We start from the raw sequence: 25,670 nt of genomic DNA, 5'->3' as shown, positions 1-25,670 counted from the left end.
TGTGCAATTCCTGGGGGCAAAAATGGCCATTTTGAGTAGGTGAGATGATGACAACCCTGTTTCTGGGCTCTCCTGAGCCCAGATCATTTATCTTGGATCGCAAATGCCACAGCAAAGCTAGCATTGTCACATCCACATTGATCTTCAGCCTCTGAGGTGATATATAAAGTGCACTGTCACACTGTACGAAAGAGGGTTATTTTTACACATGGTGCATAGAGCTATTCATCCGAAAGGGCCAGTGTTTCATTAAAATACATTTCAGAGTTATCAACTGCTGAGCTCCCTACGTTCCTCTCCATCTAATTTGTCGGTCCTTCTCAAGTTCAAGTGGGTTCGACCATGGGGGGAAGATCCTTCTCAGTTCAAGCCAGCTATCTCTGGAACAATTTGCAGAGTAATTTGAGATCAATTGAGGGCCTCTTAACTTTCTATAAAATTTGGAAGACCTGGTTGCATACTCAGTGGCTCATCTCATATGAGGTCGGTGGAAGCTTATGTGAGACACAGCACCTGGCCTCCTTCCTAAGTAGCAGTTTGCGCTATAAAAAGTCTAAATAATTAAAATAATTAAATAGGCCAGCTTACGATATGATAGAGAAAGACCAGGACCACGGAAGAGGAAAGGTCATGTTTAAGTGTGTGTGTCAGACATTTTACTAATTCTTTAAAATATACCAAGAGTAGGCTTTTACTCCACCCCAGACGAGAATTTCTCTCTCACTGCATGCTATTGGATGTTTTTGCGTATCATTCCGCCTTCTATGATGTGCTTGAATTGCAATGCATGCGGGACTATTTTACATCTAAAAAGTACACTCAATCCTCACACATTCAATTCCTAATGTCATTAACATCATTAGCACCACCACCACCATTCATTGCCACCACTATTACTATTATCACCGCAATTACCACTACCACAGTGCCACTGCCTTCACCATCACCGTTGAAAAATATCATTACAACCTCCACCACAGTTACCACTTCCTCACCACAATTTCACCACTGTTACCACACCATTAGTATTACCACTGTGAATATTATGGTGTATTATATGGTGTGGCTGTACAACTAATACATTCACAAAACTATTTTGGTTCCAGTCAGGCTCATTTGTAAAACCTGTAGCTCAACCCTGGGTAGTTGTAGCTTTGAGCAGCAAGGCTTAAACAAAGGAACGAGTGTGAAGCATTTAGAAGCACCAAGCAACTAAATAAGATGGTCACACAAAGTGACAGAAATCCAACACCAATTTATAAAAATAGCTTATATTACCAAGAATGTTTGTACACCAAGATGAGCAAAATCCACCAGAGGATTTCGGGGATATAGATTTTCAAGTAAAACGTACATCTCATCTTTTTTTTTAGTCCAAATCACAAACAAGCGTTGGTAACTGTAAGTCTTGTAAGCTTTTGGAAAGTCTGTAAGAGTTGTGTTTAACTACTCTGGTCCAGCCTGGGTGACCAATTCTGACAGGCAGGACAGGTGGCCAATAAGGAGTATTTGAACAGTGACCCAGCCCCCAAAGCAGTCTTAAAGTCCAGTTCCTCACATTACACGAAGACCACTATAGACTTCAAAGAACAGGTCCTGATGCTGAGTATGTAGGATGATGAGGATGCTGCAGATGCTCTGTGTGCCCTGCGGTCAATGGTGAACTTCCTGGTTTATTACTCCATCCACAGATAAGGTGGGGAGACTTAAGCCACAGGAGTCGGAGCCCTTCAAAGACCTCTTTGAGCCAGTCGAAGCCCAACAGCGGATGGAATACTGATCTCTGGACACAGCTGGTCCAGTGATATCCTTTGGTGAGGACTAGTATCCGCTTTTGGTGACCAATCCACGCTCTGATGACTTTCCTGGCTCCAGCAGTCACAGGAGCAACTTTTGAGTTTGAAGTGGAGGTCTTCTTGGGTGCACGTCGGTGGTCAGTGGCAATTCCTTGCAAGTGGCTACTCACTGGCCAGGACAGATGACTTCAGCTTTTATGTCCCTGGTGCTGGAACAGGGGGTCAGTCAACAGACCCAGGAGTCATTACTAGGCCTGAACTGAACTTGAGTAAAAAAAAAATCTTTGTGTGAATTCGTGGAACTCAATGAATGAGGGGAAGAATGCTCCTATGCCTGTTTGAGTTGCGTTTTCAGGCCAGTAGTGAGTTCCGCGCTGAAAAATTAGCATTGTGATGGGCCTTTTGAATCTCTTTTAATCTATACCAAACCTCCCCCTATTCCACTCATCCACCCCATTTACTTTTTTAATCAGTGTGTGTCCTTTATGTGTGTATTTCAAGTTTTTATCTTTTTTCTACTTTTCCCGTGACTTGTCCTTTTTTTTGTTTTCTCTTTCTTCCCCGGGTTCTACTTCCTTTAGTTATTTCTTTCTGCTTTACTGTTTTCTTTTGTCTTACTTTTTTTTATTCCAGCCAGTGTCATGTCAGAACAGGCAGAAAGCGGTAACACCAGTGCAGCTGCAACATTCTGTACACCTTGCAATCGCCGGCGCTGCAGAGGGGTACAGACCGGCCCCATTTTTTTCAGAGGTGGAGGTGGCCACGCTTGTTTTGTTTGTGCTGCGCCACCTCACATCCATGATGGCAGCAGGCTGCAGGCCTGGAAGAGGATACAGCATGCTGGAGTGTTGGCTGCTGTGTGGGATAGTGCACTGGTGCATGTGCTGTAGCACTGGGTGCAGCAAATGACACAACAGCTATTGCACTGCCTGGTGGACCTCATTGATTGCAAACAAGTCCTGCTCAACCTGCTGGGTGTCAAGGTTGCAGGGATAACACTATTTATTTTTTTTGCTTCCTAAAAATGCTAATATTTTTTTTCAAATAGCATACTGCTCACACTCAGAGGTAACTTAAATTTATGTTACAAATAATATCTGGTCCAGTTTGAGTTTGTCAGGTGCTCGGTGCTACCTACTCGTATTCATCGGCCCTCACTGAGGCTGATTATTTGAGAAGTCTTGCAGATTCCTCTGTCATGTCACTAAGATAGTAGTAGTATATCAGGGAGTTAGTGTTCTCTGTGCCTTTCTTTATGTAGTTCAAACAGTCCCAATCACCCAGTGATGTTTAGTATCAATGCATTGAAAAGAGAGACTGAGTTAACCTATCAACGAGGGGTTGAGAAGCAAAAATAATTTGTTGCAATGCATTAGTAGTTCAAATGTAGTTTAGGAAATTAGGAATAGGGTTTCAAATTTTCTTTTCTAGCCACACAGACCACCAGTGCTGGGGCTGGCAGCATCAGCAGTACCTGTTCAACAGAGGCAGCCCAGGGGGCAGTTGGATGGGGAGTCACAGTGGTGAGAGGGACGGTTGGTGGTAAGTCACATTGCTTGCTTATTGACAAATTAAGTACACTATAAATGTTAAGTGAGGCAGATATCCCACTCAGCATCATTCATCACCTCCCTGCCCATGACATTTCATCACCCGTGACCTAACTGTAGCATGGATCAATTTGGCACTGCAGTGTTAGCTAGTTAATGTGGCATTCTAAAGTTTTCAATGCATTACAAACCAAAAACAAGGTGTAGTTCCCAGTGTCACCTCCTACTAGTACGTCACTCAATTAGTCTTCCCTAAATTCTGTCCCAAACTACCAAAAAATTGAAACATCCATTCTTGGTATGTGCCACTTTTTTCTGGCCAAGTGATTTATGTATATATATATTTCATGGCTTCCATGACAGATTTCCGCCTGCTCAATTTTTTCCCTTTCGTCATTGGTTAACTACAGTGACTGACTTTTAGAAATGGGGGTCTCTAATTGGTAATGGTTTGCACCTTTGTCCGAATAGGGGCCCTTCCTTCTAATCAGGATAAGGGGGATACACAAGTAAAATAACCTTGCTCACCCCCTTGGTATCTTGGCACAAGCAGTCGGGCTTATCTCAGAGGCAGTGTGCAAAGCATTTGTACATGACCAATAGTAACACAGTGAAAACACTACAAAAGGACATGACACCAGTGTAGAAAAATATCCAATACTATATATATTCAAAACAAGACCAAAACAATAAAAATCCAACATACAGTACTTAAAAATATGCGATTTGCGAGACTAACCTTAAAATACAGTTCCTTGAAGTCGGTAGCTCCGGCCGGTGCTACCATGGTGCTGAAAACAACAGAATCCCACAGTTGCGTCTCGCTGCGGCGGTTGTGGTGTTGGCAGACTCATAAACAGTGTCTTTTCGTTGCGGCCGATCACGTTGGTGCGGGCTGGTTGTAGCAACATTCGTGGTTGCGAGGTGAAGCGCAAAGGTGCAGTGTGCGGTGCCCTCAGGTGGCAGTGCAGGCAGCGGCTCGGTGACAGTCGTCCAGCGGCGTTGGTGAGACCAGGGCTGTGGTGCGGAGTGAAGTGGTGCTTGTGGCAGTGCTGACAGATCAGAGTGCAATCGACAGTGCTGTTTGGTGAAAGCTGGTGTTGGTTGGTTCAGACTGTGTTGTGGGACGGGGCGGTGCGTCGTGTGACTTACGAGTGGTGCACCCAAACCATGGTGCGGTCATGGGTGTCAAAGTTAGCGTACAGTAAAATTGTTGGTGAGACCAGGGCAGCAAAGTGAATCAAGACAGTTTGGAGTGCGGTGTGCCCACAGGTCATGATGCAAGCAGCAGCTTGGTGGCGGCAATAGTGGTCGTTATCATCTGTGAGACCAGGGTTGCGGTGCGAGATGCAGCAGTGCCCTCTGCGGTGCCATCAGGACCTGAAGCCAGCTATGGAGTCGGTGATGGAGTTGGCTGCTTTTCCCCCCTCTGTGGCTACTGAAACCCATGGTTTCAGAGATGGTACCAAGAGGTAAGTGAAATCTTTACTGTCCCTGAGACTTCATGAACAGGAGGCAAGTTCGGTTTCGAGCCCTTGGAGATACTCAGCAGAAGTTAAGAAAGGTCAGTGTAGTCCTTTCACTGCCCAAGGCAGAAGCAGCAATTGCGGGACAACCCAACAAAGCAATAACACCGCAAAGGGGCAGTACTCCTCCTAGCAGTTCATCTATCCCTTCTTCTAGGCAGGGTCCTTGATTCCAGGAAGTTCTAAAGTTCTGCTGTCTGTGCCCCAATATTTATACTGGGTTTCTCTTTCTTCTCCCAGGCAGAGAGTGTCTGTGCTTAGGCCAAACCAGTTTGGTCTTCTCTGGCCCAGCTTCCCAGCAGGAGGTGGAGACAGCATTGTCCAAGGCAGACCAGGCCCATTCAGGTGCAAGGAAATCTCCTCCCACTACTCTAAATGCAGCTCAGGTCTATTCAGGACCAGGTCCATTCAGGAGAGGCAGGACACAACTCAACCCCCCCCCCCCGCAGTGGCTGTCTGAAGAGAATGCACATCTCCAGCCCCTGTCACTCCAAAGCCAGACAGTCAATCCACTAACCAGCAGAGGCACACAGGATGGCTAAGCAAAAAAAATACCTACTTTCTAAAAGTGGTATTTTCAAACACACAATATAAAATTCATCTTTACTAAAAGATGTGTTTTTAAATTCTGAGTTCAGGCATACTAAATTCCATCTTCCTATCTTGTCTCAATGGATAGTTATGCTTATAAGATATTATATGTAAACTCCCATTCTATCCTATGGGACAGATAGCCTTTCAATAGTGAAAATCAAAATACACTGTATTCCACTATCAGGAAATATCACACACACCAGGACATGTCCAACCTTTCACATACATTGCACCCTGCCCATAGAGGTACTTTGGGCCTACCTTAGGGGTGACTTACATGTAATAAAAGGGAAGGTTAGGGCTTGGCAAGTGGGTGCACTTGCCTAGTCGACATGGCACTAAACACTGCATGCAGACACTGCAGCTGCAGGTTTGAGAACCCTTTGAAAGGTGGCTCATGTGGGTGGCACAATTAGTGCTGCAGACCCACTTGCAGCATTTGATTTACAGGATCTGGCACTCTCAGTGCACTTTACTAGGGACTTACCAGTAAATCAAATATGCCAATCATGGAAACACCAATCTATAAAACAATTTACAATAGGAGCATTTGCACTTTAACACTGAAAAGCAGTGACAAAAGTGTGCAGAAACCCTAAATCAGCAAAACCAAGAGGTCAAATAGCAAAAGGACTGGGGAAATACACCAAAATACACCACGTCTAACACTGACTAAAACAAAGCTTAGCACTTGTTGATCAGTGACACCACACTATTCTATAGCAAAATCTCTACCTAGCCTAATCCCTCTTACTTACCTTGCAGTTGAGTAACTTTCCTTACTGCCAAGTGAAGGTATTTTTTTAAAAATAATTTGTGGTGGAGGGCGAGGCCATGGATTAAAGTGGGACTAAGTGCCTGATTTAGAGTTCGGCGGGTTGGATATTCTGTGTCGACACTGTCAAATAAAATCCATTTCTCATTGTCACCTGGCTAGGTTAGACCCAGGAAGAAATGCTGCCATTTTACATGTACGCATTTCTAAATTTTGCTTGCATGACAGTGCAGGATTAGTTTCTCTGAAACCACATTGCTTACAATTCCACTTTGTAAGTACACTATCATGGCACCTTTGACATTCAGTGCAAGGCCAGAACACACATTGTGCAAATGTGGTTGTTTATTATTCGCCCATGAGGCAACTGAGCTATCACAGAGACAATAAACAATGTCAGCTTGTCTGAAGCCTCGTCATGAAAGCATGGATACTGTTGTTATAAACACACACATATTTGTGTGCTCAAATTAGAGGAGCACTCTGCTGTCGTTGAGAGGTTATCACTGTGTCAGATTCTCAGCCCAGCTAATTCTTTTTTACCCTCTGTGAGGACGGATGTCCAACTTGTGACCAAGATGGGGACCTAAATACCTTGCCTTCAGGTAATGGAGATGTAGATCATTCAGTAGGGGAATCTTGGCAAAACACCCACCCTAAGCAACAAGGATGAGGAACACATAGTAGGAGTACACTATACCCAGTACTTATATGACAGCATATATACACTATTTTGGCATGATGGTGGAATCATTCATTCTTTTCACTGTCCTTATACTGCTAATCCCTTTTATCTGCTTCTGTCTATTAATCATTGCAGCGCATATATTTGATACAAGAATCACAATGGTTCAATAAATATTGAAAACTTCCCTTTGTGCATCTCTTGTGTATCTCTCTTAGTGATCACGAGTGACTGAGAGAAAAGGTTCTAGATCTGTTACCACGGCTCCCAGGAGAGTCAGGGTTATCATGTTCTAAGGTTGCCCAAACCATTTGCTATCTTGCCTGGTGTAGGGGTACTTATGGTGGCACTATGAGCAGGCAGGTCTATAGGCCAAGATATCCTTAGGAAGTGCTCAGAATCAGTCTGCCACCATCCCAACATTTATGTTGTCCAACAAATGAACAGTTCCTACTAAAAAGTAGAAACCGTACGACATAGCGCTGCCAATGTTGGCAGATTGGGATCTTATATAATGGATTGCCTGAGTAGTTCCTTCCTACATACCCAGAGAATCCTACACACCTCCTAACCGGAGACATCCATGGTGGTAGGGGCTGTCTTCCTCAACTGAGTAGGTTACTCCTATGTTTTGGCTGTAGGTTGTTCAAGCTTGAACTTTTCAAAGTATTTATTTCCATTGTGTTACCCTCTCTATAATCCATATACAATTATGTCGGAAAAAAATGAGCCTGACACACTTAACATTGCTGAGAACTACAGACATGCAGTTACCCAGAAATTATTACAACACTGTCTTGCATTTACGGGCGGAGATGTTACCTTCATGGATGAGGCTCACAAAGCTATAGGACAGAAGTATTCTATACTTGGGTCAAATACCGGCTGCAGACTTCATAATAAGGCTATTTCACAAATGCAAACAGGATGACGTTCCAAACAACTACACGCCATATGAAGAAATAGAATACCATTTAACATACCAATAATACAGAAATTGGTTTGATGGCAACATACAACACACCACAGAAGATGTTAGACTAGGTCCTCTTAGAAATGAGGGAGCAACATGGCCAGTCTTAGTAGGATACACACCACATCCTAATGTTGATCATTTATCAGCAGTACAATTGCATAGACTATACAAACACTTAGTGACAATATATAGCTGTTTGACACAGTTCGTACATTGACACTTAACCCTATGTGGACTGCTCAAGCTGTACAACCGCAATTGGCTGCACCGGGCATCAGCCCACAAACACTAAATGTAGTAATGGGAAAGGATCCCACCAGACAGGAGGAGATCCCATTCTGGATTTCACTAAAAACCAGTTGGCTTGAAGTGATGTTTCCCCATAAGGGACTGCAGAAAAAACACAAAATGTTATCAATTTGCTTACCGATGGGGATGGCTCCCCCTGTGGAAGACGCCATGGCGCCACATGGGGTACAGTCTTTGTTGCAGTATATACCAGAACACATGCTTCCCTTTTATTAGCTGTTTTGCCAGAAGTGCTTTAACAGAACCAAAATGAGTACAGGGCAGCACCTGCCCTGGATTTGCGGATTTTGCTGATGGGCAATTTTGCAGCAGTATTTGCCATTATGTTAAGTAACATAAAAGGGGAAGGAACAGTGTTGACTATATGCCAGCATCTAAGGGCTGTGGTTCCAGGACACCAGGAGCGTAAATTACCTAAAATTAGCAAAGAAACCTATGTAATATTAGGTAGAGATAATTTGAAAGCTAGATCTGGTAAACCACAACTAAAGAGTAATTCTGAAAAGGATAACTCCAAGCAAGCACCTGAGTCTTCTACAAAGAAGAAGTGGAACAAGAAGAAAACCAAAGACAAAATTAAATCACGGGGTGGGTCTCCTCCACTGGAAGCTACTGAGAAACGCTATAAACTGCGTAACCATGATAATATTAGACCGCATGACAGGATCAGGATACTGATCCACGTTTGTCTCTTACCTTTCAGGAGTCATCCGAAAAGCATTCGTAGAGAGGTGGATGGTCAGAGAGCACATCTGAGAAGTACCTGAAACCGAAGAAAGACTCACAATGCTCATCTGAGTATTTCATTAAACAGGAAGACAAACCTAAAACATCAAAACCTCAATTCAAAAAGGAGAAGGTAGCTGAACTTAAGGTCAGGTATGCTGCAGATATTGAGCACACTGCTTCTGAGCAGGAAGAAGGAAGTGACCATGCTGGACAGCATTGCAGAGGCCACAATAGTTTGCCAGAACCTGATGGGTTGTCTGGTGGGAGTAGCCTGTGTGAATATATCTAGGTGGAGACAACGGATACTAGGATAAGTGCCCCACATCGTTTATACAGAATACAACTCCAATTGGAGGGAGACGTACCTAGGAATATTAATGTTCTTTTTTGGGAGGACTTAACATACACATTTGATAGTCTCTTGGCTGAAAAAGACTGCCCACATGATTTCAAAATGGATTGCCCAAACTGAGAAACTGGAATTTTACCAGCTTTTTCCGACCTCCTTCCAGAACCGGTTAAACATTCATATGCCAAGGAGTGGGTGTTAGCACTTGCTCCTGCATTATACCGCAACCATGTTGGTGGAATGATGATTCCACTTATCATGAAATACCAATGAGAACAACCCCACAGCCTCAAAGATAATACCCCACTAAAAATGAGGCCAAAAAACAAGTTTGGGAGATTCCAGAACAACTTAAATACCAGTGTGCAATAGAAAGTTGCAGCTCTTCAATGAATAATCCCTTGTTTCCCGTGATGATGCCAGACCATTCATGTCATCTACTTTTCAATTAACACACTTAAACACAACTACTCTCACATTTGTAGTACAAAACACACATAGCGCAGCACTAATGAGCAACATAGTGCGTAAAAAATAAAAAACTACACTAGATATCTCAAATGGATTTTTCTTCCAAAATAAAGTGCCTGGAAGAAGGTATTTGACAGCATTCAGTGTGCTTGGTTCTCAAAATCAGTTCTGTCAATTGCCATGGGCTGTTTCCAGCTAGGGTAACAGAACTTCTAGAAAATGTTAACAACCAGGCATTGTCCTATGTCAATTACATATATTTGATGATCTTTCTGTACACTTGACAAAAGTAGATCACATAAGTCTAGAATATGCTCACATGGGCTACAAATTTAACTTTAAAAACTCAAAACTACCCACCTCAATGTGCTGTTTCTGGTATACGAGTTGTCAAGTGAAGGCAAAAGCCTAGCAACACACTTCTTAGAGAAGTGTGCACTTCTACAGCCTCCAACAATGTTGAAGAGGTTACAATCTATATCAGGATTCCTACATTTTGGTGAACTTACATTCCAGACAACGCAGAATGGGTTAAACCATTCTATGACCTGATCATCCACATTTCTCAGGCACACACTGTACCACTGAACACACACAAATATTACATGTAGTACAAGCTGACATGCTAGCTTAAAAACACTTATGCACATGTGTAAACAAGACAAACCTAGTGAGCTGCATAATTGCGGGGACATTAGGATACACCTACGTGACATTCAATGAGGTTACACTGTACTGATTGCATATAAATTGAGCCTATATACTAATGCTGAAATACGTTTTGCACCAACAGAAAAAATATTGACTACAGTACGGACTGCTGTGGTGAGGGAGAGAGCACCGGCTCCAGGAAAACTAATTACTGTCATGACCCAGGTGCCGACCTTAGAGGCCGTCACAAGAGCAAGTGTTCCTAATGTAAAAGCATTGCACCCACGTTGGATAGGGACTAACTCACTCACGACAACAGATGTAGACTACAGATTTGACTCTACACTACAAACATAACCCTTTCTGCAATAAGAGCCAAAATATCCTCTGCCTAATGAATTAATGCCTCTAGAATGATAACATGACATCATATATACTGATGGTTCTGCACAACCTGCCTTAGGCACAAAGCACCAATATTCAGCAGGGTGTGCTATTGTAAAGGGGTGAATGCAGGATGGAGAACTCCATCCCGAGAAAAACTACATACAGTCACTTGGTGATAGCACTGCACAGTTGGCTGAACGTAAGGCTCTAATACTGGCACTGGAGAATACGGATCCTTGATTCCCCACACTCATAGTGTGTGATTCGTATTACTGTATTCAGTCCTACAATGAATATCTACACAAATTGAGGCAGAATGGATACAGAGATTCCAAAGGGTGCATATTAAAACACAAGATGCTTTGGGAACAGGTGGGAAAGCTGAAAGATTGTTTTCCAAGGACTCATATAATCCACACATGAAGTCATCAACGTGTTGTCGTACACATTGCAGGGAATTCTATAGCTGAAGAAGCAGTAAAAGCAACAGTGCGAACTGCTGCATTTACTGCAATAACTCGTCCAAGTATGAGGAAAGACACAGATATCATGCCGGCTGTGAATGCTGCACTCAATTACACCCATTTCTGAAAGGCTTTTCACTCAAGTACTCCTGCAAGTTAGATGCACAGAATATAGTAATCCCAAATTCAGACCGCAGGTCAAGTTTAATTCTAGCTGCACATGAGATATCACAGTAACCAATAATGAAGAATCCCTTGTACCAGTTACTAAAACAACTACTGTACAAGCAACCAGTACAGAAACATAGATTTCAATTTGGAAATCTGATGAGAATCCTGTTTACATGAATGTACCACAAATGGATTCCTCTCCAAGCTCTACGAAACGTGCTGAGCTGCTGAAAATAGATTGGACTGCCTCTGGCTACTTCATTGACTTTTATGGTTTTTTCTCTGATTCATCTGATCCACCAGCACCACCACCGCTACCATTTCAGCTGAGACTACGTGTTTTTTTTACCTGTGCTGAAAAATACATACTTTGTTTCTCCATGGTTACATTTTTGGATTATAATTACGTGACTTTTCCTGGACCTTTGGATTGGCTTCGTGACAGTCTTCTTCCTGCTTCAAAATGGGCACTATCTCCCAGAATGCTCTGCAGTACAGCTGGTGAACTTGGTTCTCAAACCACACTCGTCATCACACAGAGAACAAAGAGACCATTTCTTGGTAAACATTTTGGCTGTTCCAGTTCCTGATAGGGTTGTTTAGGATAGGGTATCATATAATGTGTATGGCCCCACTGAAGTTTTACCAATTTCATATTTGTTCAAATTATCCTTAGATGACATTGTCACCCCTTGTACCATCTCTGATGATTGGGATGTAAAAACAGTACATAAAATGCTAGAAGATCTAGGGAATCCTACTGTTTTTCATCTGATAAACGGTATGAAGGTACATATAATTGTGATGAAATGTTCTGTTTTCAACATTACGGTCATCATTTCCTGCATTAAGCAAGTACTCCATGCGCTGTTTTCAATTATACCGAATGGGAACATTGCCCTATACCACCACATGGTAGTACTGAGACATTTGTGCAGAAGTTAGCTTATTTTTCTGGTTATGATACATTAGATCCAGTTCCTTATTATTATAAGCTTGCACCCTCACCTGCAAGAAAAATATGTTAACAAACACCAAGCAGATTTATTCTGCTTATTATCTTTCCTAGATGTCAACACACGCGTTAGACTTTTGAATGAACATGTGTGATGTAAAATCAATTTGGAGGACAAATGATTGGCAGGTTCAGGGGAACAAGGCTTTATTTAGAGCATACCTTATACCACAACAAATGATTTTCCTGAATGCAACTGTGCAACAGACATCGGGGCATATTCTCAAGAATGTGTGATAAACAATGCAAAATTAGCTTAATGTAACATTGCATATCACAGTCTATCGCGGGGAAATAACACTGTGTTAACGTTGTATTCTGAACCCGGTAGCACCATGCAATAGTCCCACGGTAACGCGTCAAATGACCACGCTAAAATCAACGTAACGCTGCAAAAATGCGAAACACCAACACGAAAAATTTGCGATGCCCCGAATCGCGATACAAAAATCAGCGACAACCAGCGACAGGCCTGCAATTCCCACGCGCCATGCGGGAAATTGCACCATAAAAGCAACAAAAAAAAAACACACTAAAACCAAATCAAACTGTGTAGCACCATGGATGCACCCGCACCGAGTGCAGATGACAACATGAACCCCACAAGCCTCATGGAGGACCAGCCAGGAACCCCGTGTTCGGGGATGGGCAAGGAGAAGAGGAAGACGGGGTTCAGTCTGCAGGAAGACCGGATCATCGTCATGGAGGTGGTAGAACACTACCAACAACTGTTAGTCACCTCTACTGCATCATTGGAAACACAAACGGAAAAAGGGCAGTCCATCGTCACCAACGTGAATGCAGTCGGAGTATCGAGGAGGTCAATGGAGGAGGTCAAGAGGCACTGGCATGAAGTGCACAGCCAAACCAAGGAGAAACTCGCTGCCAACATGAAGGCAGCAAAGGCGACTGGAAGTAGTAGTCCTGCGCCACAGGAGGAGCTGGATGAACTGGAGGAAATGGTGGCCACAGTCATCAGTGTGGAGATGGTGCAAGGAGTTGGGGGTCTGGACACAGCTCGATATGGCCTGACCCAACAGCAACAGGGTGAGTAACGACCAGGGACTGGAGGGACGGAGCGAGATGGGCACAATGGCACACATGCACAACCATGTGCAGCACACTGCACACCCACAATGAGTGTGCAACATGTCCCTGATACCTTTGGCACACTGCAGCACACATGTGCACAAATTTGCCCCCCTCCATATCACCAATGCCACAACCTACCCATGCACATGTGCTGAATGCTGAAAAGCAGCGGCTCTGTGAGCCACACTGACAATGCAAGTGAAACTGCATGACAGATAGCATGGCTGCAGTCACAATACATGACATGGTGCACGAGACGACATTGAGGTGGCTGAGTGTGGACCACATTAGTAAAGGAGCAGGTCACACTCTGACACATCCACGTGCACCTACAACCCATGACGTCAAAAATACAACTGCAGACAAACAATGCACAAGAGTACAAATTACTCAAGTCGCAAACATCCTAGCACCTGAAAAGCATACAATTCAAAGGCACACCAACTCAAAGGGGTAAGGGGCCGCCAAATCAGAGCTGCAGGGGCAACTCGCCAACAATGCAGCAGACACACATAGCAATCACAGTACATCAACATTGACGACAATGTGGTACAAAGTGCAACCCTTACACCACAGGACAGAGGACACAATTGGTGCCGCTCGTGCGTAGAAACTGGCCAATCACATCTGGCATTGCATGACACTGTGCGATGATAATGTACGAGTACAACCACACATCCGTCATGTACTGTCTCACATCAAATAGGCAGCTTCACCAAAACAATCACAATGTACATTATCATTAGGCTTTCCTGTTTTCAGTTTCTATTTTTGGTAAATTCTGGTGGGGTTTTATCAGTGTTTTCAAGTGATTTCAATACTTTAAAAAAACTGTGGCTATCAGTGGCTACACATTTTCGCGTCATTAAAAACTAAAGAAAGTGTTTTTCCGGTGTTTATGGAACGTTTTGCTTTTATTATTGCTTGCTTTCTGCACTGAAAGCGCATGATATATAGACAGTGTAAGTATAGTGTATATGAGGTCCAAATAGATTTTTGAAAATTAAACTTATTTTATACACCATACAATACTTCTTCAGTGAGTCTTTGCGTTCGCTCTTTCCTTCTCGTGTAAATGTCTGTGAAACGGTTCTCTCAACATTGGCACTTAAGATGGGCAACGCCAAAACAGCCAGTACACAATTTGTTAACTCTGGCCACTGATATAGTTTTCCATGTCAATACTGGTCCACTCGAAGATTGCAATCTTCTGGGCAGCTTCTGCATTTTGGGTGCTGATCTAGGCGCTTATGACCTCAGAGTTATTGAAGCGGTGAAAAATGAAGCAGCGCTTTTGAAACTACGGAGGAAATTCCCCTTTACAGAAGGGATCTAGAACAGAGTACCACAGTGAGGTTTAATTGACTTCAAATGCCATTGGTGGTGAAGGGACATTTCCATGCATCATTGCAAGCCATTTCTCATACATTGTAAAATAAAAGTTCCTGAATTGCTCTTCACCATTGCTTTGCTTTTCAAGTGGCAAGCACTCTAACACGGAACATGTTACAGTGCCAAAGTCACTAAAGATGTCGCCCAGCCTACTTTCTTCAAGGAGATATTACACATCTACACCAATTATGCTGAACACTTGGCAGACAAGCGTGTTTTCAGACACTAGTTTTTTATTATGTCCACTACAGCAGTTAATTTTTCCAGTAAAAATGTAAGAATGCAGTAGAGTGTACTTTTTGTCACATCACTATCAATATGTGACCAAAGATCCTCACATTTCTTGCCTTTGGCATCATCACCAAGCAAAAATTCTGTAAACGGTTTCCACATGGATAATATAGCATTCATAACCCCTTGGACTGAGAACCATCAGCTAAGGGACACGGTTAGGATGACTCTTTCTTTGATGCCACACAAAGCAAGAAATTATAAATATTTGTGTTTTCGTGCCTGTGCATAAGAAAACAGTACACTAGAATGGACTAAAAAGTCAATGGCATTCCTCATTAACTCTGAAGATTGTAAAGATGCTTTCAACATACCATCTAACAGGTGGTAAGGTTCTCTTACAGGGAATCACTTCAGCTCAGGTATCAATTTTGACACATTATCACACAACATTTCCATATACGTAGCTGAATCACTGCAAATACAAACAATATCACTCCAATCTTTGTTGAACATGGAAAGAACCTTTTTTGCAGTACATTACAAGTGACACTAAGTTCCGTGTTTTCCAAAAGACTGGTGTCATGTTTTAACTACTATCCCAGATGCTTGGTGATAGAGCTCTTTTCACATATACTTGTCACTATACCTTGCATTGAATGTTTAAGGCCTGAGGTGTTGGCAATTCGCCTACTATCAATCCTGACTCACTAGAAACTGGGGGCTGATGTATTAAGGGTTTTTACACATTCTCTGTGGGTAAATGTGATGACACATATAAGGACAGATTCTTATGAAACCAGCCATTTTACCTATCAGTGAAATAATCAAACGCATCAAAAATATCAAATATGATATTTCCTGATTCTCTACAGTTTATAAAATAATTAAACAAGACCTAAAACATGCTTCTAAACCCTGCATCTTCAGACCAAAGACCACAAAAATGAAAAAAAACAAAAGGAAGAGGAAACAATATTTTAGTGGCATCCCTAAACAACAAAACTCAAGCATAATAATGTTAGCCCATACTTTCTTACTGCTAGCTTGTGTAACAAAGTTACATTGTATTGTCCCCTTCAGGAAGAAAACAAATGACTCTTTCACTATCTTTTTTCTTTCTTTGAATGGCATTTAGTTTGTGGTTGTGCAGGTGTTTTTTTCAGTGTTTATATGTTTTCACTGGTGAGGGCTATTTCTCTTTCAGTGGGTTTTTATCAGTTATAATAGGTTTAAACCTAAAACCGGACAGCCTAATTATCATGCACTCTGAATGTAAACATCTACAATGCGTCAACATACATGGAATACACTGTTAACCTGCGTCTCCCCGTTACATTGCAGAGGGACAATCAACACCTCCTGCAGAGCAGACCACACATCTCTACAGTGATGATGAAGAGGACACCCTGCACATTTGCTCAGACACCCTCCAACGGCTAATGGACAGCCTCCACACCCCACCACCAGGAGCAGGGCAGCCCAGCTGCATCGCGGTGACCCCACACCCTCCACAGACCACACAGCAGGAAGCACACACCACCATTGCTGGCTCCCAGGACCCCCACGACCAACACATGGAATTCCAATGCCGTGTATTAGGATGCCAGGAGGAGATGGCTGATTTGCTGCGGGTGGGGGTGTCTGAGTCCCATCAGGGACCACTTACAGTCCCTAACGGACAGCCATTGTCTGCACCATGCTCACCAACAATCCTTGGCTGACCACGCTGGGGCCATTACTCGGATACAAGAACTGTCTAGTCAGACAGGCTCCAGCGATGACAGCACAGAGTTGGCACAGATGCGGAGGACCATGGAGCTGATGCAGCCTGGAAGTATGGCTGCCACGGCTGAACACCAGCGAGACGTAGCTGTGATCTTCCATGCCTTGCAGATCTTGCCATTGCTGCCACTGAGCCGGTACCAGATGAGTGCTCCAGGAACCTCGACACACACATCTCCGCCCCCTGACATGTCATTGGCACACAGTGATGCAGCCCTATCACCTTTGCACCATGATGTGTCAGTGGAAGCCAGTGATGCAGCCATAACACCACCACACACACCTGACCCTCTGGACAGAGAAGACGTCTCAGAGGAGTAAGATGTGTAGGGTAATGACTGTGTGAGGAAAGAGGTAGTAGCATCCATCCCCGCCACATGGCCTGTCTCTGCCTGGTTCAGCCCTATGCATCATGCCCTGGAACAACACCTTCCACTGTCCCCCGAAAACACCCTGCAACATTCACCTGGACCCTGACATAGCCTGCCATATCTGCTCTGGTACCAATGACACAGCAATCCAGCTGCGAACTGGACTCTTCCTCTTCAGATTAACTTTGCATTCCCCCAAGGACTCTGGTTGGCCGACCACTGGGCAACCATGTTATGTGGGCTTGAAATGGCCATGTACTGCTCCAGCTCCGACACTCCCCAGAATGTGAATAAAACATTCCAAATCACACAGATGTGTCATGTCTATGTTCACTCACGTAGGAAAGTATGGATGAATGTAGGGACATTGAGTGCACAGAAAGGTACACCCTGGTAAATGTCATCGATGCGCATGTTTGACCATGACCCACATGGCCAATTAGATGACTGTGAAGGTGTAAACTATCTGTGGCCTCATTGCACATGAACAACAATCTTGCAACCCCCCAACGTGGGATCACGTCCATGTATTAATTAGGGCTGTTTGTAGAAATGTCAAAATCGGTAGCACGCCTGAAGTAGTGTCCCCATCGCATGTGGCTAAAGAACATCTCTTCGCATGACCTACTCACACATATCAGTGTGGACACAGTCTGTTTTGATGGATCACATTGATCCACATGGCAGGAAGTTGGACACCATACTCACATTGCTGAAGACACGTAAGAGCACAGGTCTACCATCAACTATCCCAAACACAATGTCTGGCTCACAGAGGTGGAGCTGCCAATAGGGACTCACCACCAATGTACATGTGGCAGTCTGTCCCTCCCTGTGTACGGGCAATGCTCATTGAGGCACACGATTTGTCATACTAATCAACACTCATCACATTTGTATACAGGTGAAGTTGCATAGACTTTATTAGCATGTGCGTGTCAGTATGGGCAAGGAAAGGGCCACAACATGCAGACAATTGCTTAAGACACTTACAGGCAGCATTTGAACATGTCGAGGTGCAAGAAATGGGGAGGCAAAAATGAACACATATCATTACGGATGGCAACGGTCTCAGCCCACCTTGCCTTGCTGGACGAGTCATGTGATGTTTGGCGTCTGCTCATTGGTCCGTGTCAGGGGACACGACTCACAGCCCGTGCGATCTGCATGGAGCTGCACCACTGGACTGCGCCGACTGTGTGCTCTGCTGACAGTGAGCAGGTGAAAGGGACCAACAAGGTCACATGTCGTGCTACATTGCCATGTGTGTAGTCTCCCTCCAGCAGTATGTCAGATTTAGGAACGTTGCCAAACGACGCTGTGCAGCTCCACCCATGGGGCTGCATCACCTTGCACAGGTGTGTAACCACATGCATAGGTGCACGCACATGCATTCTGAGTCCGGGCAGATGCAGAAATGTCCACTGTTGTTCTGGGATATGTGACCATTCCTCCACGATGCAACAAGGTGTTGGGACCTGTGCTCTGGTTGTAAATCAGTTGTGGCTCCAGGAACGTAGTTACTAGTCCATGAATGCAGGTGCAGCTTCATAGGCAAACAGTTCCAGAAGTACGTCATTCTCGAGTTCAACAAGAGGGAGAGCCAATCCATTAACTGGTCTGGACTGATGTGCTCTTTCCACACAGTTTCACCAATCCGCAACACAGCCCAATAGGGGATGGCCTCGATGTGGTCACTGCACACAATGACTTGTGCAATCTCCCATCCACTACTGCCGGCACATATGCCACAGATCAAGGCATCCCATGCACGGGTATCCCAGTTGCACTCCTGTTAGTGGGCCAACAGGGGGCGCACACACAAGTCATAATCCAGTTCAGCTACCATTGTGTTGGATAGGCAGATCTCCATGGGCCACTCAAATGTGCATGATCGACAGTGGAACTAGGGCTGGACATATGTGATATACGCAAGACGGAAACTCAGACGGTAAGTTATTTGCAAAACTGCCAGTGGCAGTGATCCTAACTGATGCAGCATTCATGCACGGTACAGTTCCATGTGACAGTGGTTGAGCATGTTCCCGGGATTGCCTGCCATTGCGTTTGTTGGTCTCGTACCACAGGCACTCCTCAGACTGGCGGCAGTTCTGTGGACAATATGCCACAGCTCGGAGCAATGAGTCGTATGTGTGTGCAACGTTTTGACGTATGGGTTGTTTTTTACCAATGTGTCAGGGGCATGCCCTGCAGGTGCACCTTGAGCAGGGACAAGTGTGTGTGGGGTGTGGACACGTTGGTCTTTCATTAGTGCAGTTCGTGGTGTGGGAGTCGTCAGAGTCTGGTATCGTATCTCACTCAGGGGGTGCCGGCCGCTTTCAAGACCAATGTCGGAGGTTCGAATGTCCTTCTGCCTTGTGTATTGAGACAGAGGAGTTTTCATGCCTAATTTTAGTCTGACAACTGTTTGCATTTCTGAAATGTGATGTGGCCTTCGTGCTGAAATTGATGCCAGGCCTTAGATTTATCATGCACCAATTGCGAAACACGCGGACCGGTTGGCATGTATGAGCCAAAGGCCCAATTGGCCTTGCACTCCTTGTTCAGTCTCTCTCTTTCTCTTTCTTTCTTTCTCTCTTTCTTGCTCTCTCTCTCTCTCTCTCTCTCTCTCTCTCTCTTTCTCTCTCTCTCTCTGTCCTTTGATGAGTGCCTGACACACCTTCTTACCTTGGATATTGTCTTGCAGGCTGTCACTTACAGATTGTCCAAGGATGACCTGCCATGCCTCTTCCATATAGTTGTTTGGAGACAAATTTGATTGTAATATATTGTTTGGACTTTCAATGGTGAATGATTGACTCTGCTTTTCCTGTACTCACATGACTGTTATTTGTTGTAATTGTGCGACATCAGGCAAATGATTTTGTTCATGATTTTGTGATGTTGATGTGCAATCTCTTGGTCCGGGGGAGGTTGGGAGTGCCCGGGGTAGGGCCCCGGGGGGGGGAGGTGGTTCGGGGGTGGTGGCAGTGGGTGTTGTGGCTCTCTTGGGGGTCCGAGCTGCATGATCGTTGGCTCCATGGCATCTGTTGTTCTTTAGGTGTGGCTCTGGGCTGGGCTTCCTTTTCTCGTGCAGGTTCTAGTCCGACTTTACACCAGGTGAGAGCAGGTGTTAAATTCCTGCTGCTAATGTGCCTTATCACCTGTTTTGTGATCTTATCGCAGATCTGGCTGGTCGTTGAGAAAGTTGTGACGTGGTGTTGTCGCTGCTTTTTGCACGGGAACGCCTACTCTGCATCTCATTAGCGATAGTTGCCAGGGTCATCTGTGGTGATGTTTTTTGCGGAAGCTATCGCAGGTAAACTGGTGATATCGGCTGTTTGCACCAGCTTGTGAATGGGGCGTTAAATTTATTGCGACTTTGGCTGTGATAGAGTGCCGATAGATCCTTGAGAATATGCCCCATCATGCCTTAGTTTAGCCAAGATAAAGGATTTGAACACACCATGCATTCCCATATTTACACATTTTAATAACTGGCAACAGTTTACAAAATGTGAGGAGGAAACACTAGACATCATGCTACACAAGGGCACATGCAATTCATAAGACACCAATTGTAGGGAATCGTTCGTGTGGCCGTTAGCCACTAACGGATGTCAAGCACAGTTCCTCGGTAACACCAAGGGCTTTAAGATCAGCAGACCTGACCTATGTTATGTGCAGAAAGAACACTCAGGGGTGGTAACAATATACAGTGTTGGGAAGTTGTGCCTTGATTGGCTAAAAACTTCAACATTGTCCCAGGTAAAACAGCACTTGATCCTTCTTTCTGGTGACCTGGAACTACGGGACTTACTTCTTGTTAGGTTCTCAAAGACCACGTCAAAATTCCTTCTTGTATGCAATATGTAATGAAATATGGAGAGTTTCTGAGCAGGAAGCTGCTGAAAGACTGTGTGAGATTGACAGGGCTAATTTAGAGAAGGCTCTAGCAGTAGTTGACACTGGCTTGACTACCTGGTCCTCTTGAATATACTCCCTAGGTAACATAGTGTAGTCCGCAATAGACATCATACAACATGGTATGTCCACATTACAACATGGACAATAGCAACCTAGATCCATCCTGCTATTGAGCTGGACGCTTCAGACACTTCATTCTGGTCATGTACCATGGCGACATATAAATGCCACTAGCCTGTTTTCACCTTTTTTTTTTTACAGTGTTTTATATAGGGCAAACTTGACCTGAGGGAATCGGGTATCAGAGCGCTTTACACAAGCACCAGTTGCGTTACATGAGGACACATTCATTTTTGTTAGGCACGGGGAGATTAAGTCATTTGCCCAGAATCATAGGATGTTGCGCGTACTTGACGAGACTCGAACCCGTTTCCCCAGATTTGAGGTCGACCGCCCTAGCTATTAGGCCAACTCCTCTCCCAACTGACAAAACAGCAAATACTCATGATACGCAAAGATGCAACATACACTTTATTACACATAGAGAGATTGGAGAGCCTTCTGGTCACTGTTGCTGAAACACCCTCCATGGATTGGATAATCCATAGGTTCATTACTTTGCCGATTTTGACATTCTCTTTTCAATACAGCTTAGAACACCATCAAGTGGGCAAATATGAAGTGTTAGTGGAAGGGTATGTACATGAGTATTGGGAAATTCTGGTGTCATAGTAAAGGAACTGAAGCTTTTCTCATTGGTCCCGGCTGCAAGAATGCTTTAAGTGGTTCCTGAGTGTGCAAGGAAGTTTCACTATCGGGGGCTTGCAGTTATTCCTTAGCAACCTTATCTTGCTACTTGTAAGGTTCCCCTGTCACCATGATTCGTCCGACTTTTAGATTACTCTCAAAATTCAAATTCAAAAACTTTATTTGGTTATAAAACATTGATAACCATAAAAGTACATGAGAAATAATGGACACAATTCAGACAATTTAAAAACAACTGAGGTAAATATAAGTTTTTAAAAGTACATAGGCTCAATAATCATTAAAACGTAATCGATTTCCTTAACTGAAAAACATTTCTGAGAAATACAGAGACAGATTCTACCGTGAATATATCTTCAAGTTTCCGAATTATCAGAAATGCAGGACGGCAATTTCTAAGATTTATATACTTTAAAATGGGCTTAATCCACCTTTCCCTAGGTATTGAATAATATTTACAAAAGAATAAAATATGAATATCCGATTGGGTGGATATATTGTCACAGGGGCATTTGCTAATTCCAGCTGTCCAATCATTATTGACAGGGAAACTCACTGTCCTAAAAAGAAACCAACCCCAGTCTAAAACGTATCAGCAGAAACCTTTCATGTTCCATCAACCGCAAGGTTAAGTAAGGTTGAATAGCCAGCGTAGTTAAAATCAGTTGATGGGACATCACTATTTTTTTTAATCAACTCAGTGTGATCTCTTAAATTCACAAAGTGCATGATACATAACCTTCTCAGTTCCTTTCTCGAAATCTTCGCCATAGACTCGGGATCATCATAAAATTCGGGATGATTAATATAGCCACAAAAACTTTTGATATAACTCAGCCATTTCATTCGATGAGCACCCTCCAATTTTAAAGCGTCCCTCAGGATGAGACGATTCAAATGGCACTCGTTTGTAATCCATACCCTGTGCCACAAAAGAACCGGCTGGATTCTAATAATATCATCGATGTATAACATACCAAGTTCAGCGTGGATGTTATAGATGGATGTGCTCACTGGCGTAGTTAGGAGAAATGTCAAAAAGCTGTTCTCTGTCAACTGTAAACTAGATACATTTGAGATGCCCCAAATTTCCACGCCATAAGTTGCTACTGCCACACAACTAGATTTGTAAATGCGCAATAGCTCATTGACTGGTTTCTTACCCATCTTTTTACTAAAGAGTTTGAGGGCCATTATGGACTTGGTGAACAACATATTTCTCCCCTTGACTGCAGAATTCCACTGGCCTGTGCAGTCAAACAGAATTCCTAAATAAGGGAAGGTAAAGATGTAATCTAATGGCTTAGAATCTATGAACATGACTTTTTTCCTCTGTTTTGTTTTAGTGCCACAATTCATAGCATAGGTTTTAGTGCAATTCACCTTCAGGTCCAAACCGGTCATGAAGGTAGAAAAGGAAGTAATCATGGTTTGCATTGCAACGGGGGTCCTTGCCATCAAAACGGCGTCATCGGCGTAAATTAGTGCCGGAATATGACGTTTTGATGCCGTGGGCATATCTACACAATCCCTCAGCAGAATATCTTCTAACTCATTAATGTAAATTAAAAATAGAAACGGGGCAAGGACACAACCTTGTCTTACTCCCCTCGCAATGTTAAACATTCTAGTGCACTCTCCATTTAAACCATACCTGATTGTTGCCCTAGCCCCATTATACAGCTCCCTTAAGAAACAGATAATATTATCCTCTACTCCCAATCGTGTTAAAATTAACCATAATTTGCTGTGATTAACACAGTAAAGGCGGAAGTTAAGTCCACAAAGGTTAAAAATAATCTCCCACCCTTAGCCTTGGTATACTTTTCCAATAAAATAAATAGGTTGAGACCTTGATCTACTGTCCCTACCCCTTCTCTGAAACCATATTGCAGGTCACTAATGATCTTTTGCTCATCTGCCCATGACTGCAACCTATCTAGAATGACCCTACCCACAATTTTAATAGTTGAGTCGAGTAGGGATATAGGGCGATAACACTTGCAGCTTGTCCTGTCGCCCTTTTTAAAAATAGGTACTATAATTGATTCGTACCAAGTATTAGGGAGGCCAAGCATACAAGCAGCATTCAGGAATCTAGTTAGTAGAGGAGCCCATAATTGTAAGTTGTTTTTGAAAACATCTACCGGTACACCGTCTGGGCCCGGTGCCTTGCCCCCCTGGCTCGAACTGATGGCCTTCAACACCTCACTCAATGTAAAAGAGAGGTTCAAGCTCTTAGAATTAGTAGATGCTTTGGGCATATCCTGCTCAGTCAGTTCCCACAAAGGGTCAGCAGGACTATAAAGGGACTCAAAATAGCTCACCCATTCATCCTCAGTAATTGCAATCTCAACCCGCGCCCTAGTGTCATCCTTAAAGTATGGTGCGTTAACTGCCCTCCAAAAAGCTGTCATATCGCTCCGCTCAGAAGCTCCTAATAAATCCTCCCATGCTTCCTTCTTTATTTTAGCCCTCCTATTCTTAATTGCCAATTTATAGGATTTCCGAAGTTCCCTGATCTGTTTCTTGTCTTTAACATGCCCATTCAGTGACAGTTTAAGTTTAGAGTGTGCCTTAGTACACTCTTGATCAAACCATCCCTTCTTATTACTTTTATTATGTTTTTTCGAATTGACCCATAAACTTTCCTTAATACATGTTATAATAATACTAAAATTATTGAATACTTCAGAGTCCTTGGACGGCATGTCCAGGCAAGTATTAAAACATGCATTGCAGGCCTTAATTAGATTACAAAGAAAGTCAACAGGTACAATTTTAGACCACTTTAGGGCATATCCATTCTGTCTAGAGATAGTAATATCTCTTGATTGCAACCTGGGAATGCTATCGGAGATGGCACGAGGGTCAATAATTTCCACCCTAATGGGGAAATGGTCACTGAGGGATATTTCTAATACATTATATTTTCCAACACTTCCCCTAAAACACGAGGAAATCAAAACATAGTCAATTACAGAAGAGAGTCCCCTACCACAGAAGGTAGCAGAGAACGGAACCTCTGGTTGACATAATGTATTTGCAAACCCTAAATCGTTCACAAAAAGGATCTCATTCAAGGCGTCGCCCTTTCCATATTGTTCAAAATGTGTAGAAATGGACTCCCTATCCAAGGTCAAGCCACAATTTCCTTTACCAGCTCTTTTACAAATTGCACAGTTAAAATCACCCCCCCATATGGCAACAAACTCCTTTCCTTCGTTACAAAGTATAGAGTTAATTTCGGAACTTAGCTTTTTAAATACTAGGGCTAAGTCAGCCGAGGGAACGTTATTGTATAGGTTAATAACCAAGATGCAAAGATTTTTGTTCATGTGTAGACCGACAATATGATAATAGGTGGTATTATAAAAAACCTCAATACTTTTACATATAAAACAATTAGAAACATATGTGCAGAGCCCACCCTTGGCTCTGCCATGTAATGAACCTATTGCCGGTGTAAAAACTGTTCTAAAACCATTCAAGTGAAACACATCTTTCGCCCACGTTTCTTGTAGGCATATGACATCGTGACCTTCAATTAATTTGAGCCAGAGTGGATTATCCAGCTTGGCCCTAAGTCCGGCAATATTCCAAAAAGTTATAGTTCAATTTCCCTTAGTCCTATCACATGTGGCATGGCTTAAGTT

The sequence above is a fragment of the Triturus cristatus genome, chromosome 10 (genome assembly GCF_964204655.1).
Source record: "Triturus cristatus chromosome 10, aTriCri1.1, whole genome shotgun sequence".
NCBI classification, from domain to species: Eukaryota; Metazoa; Chordata; class Amphibia; order Caudata; family Salamandridae; genus Triturus; species Triturus cristatus.
Note: the sequence above shows the minus strand (reverse complement) of the source record.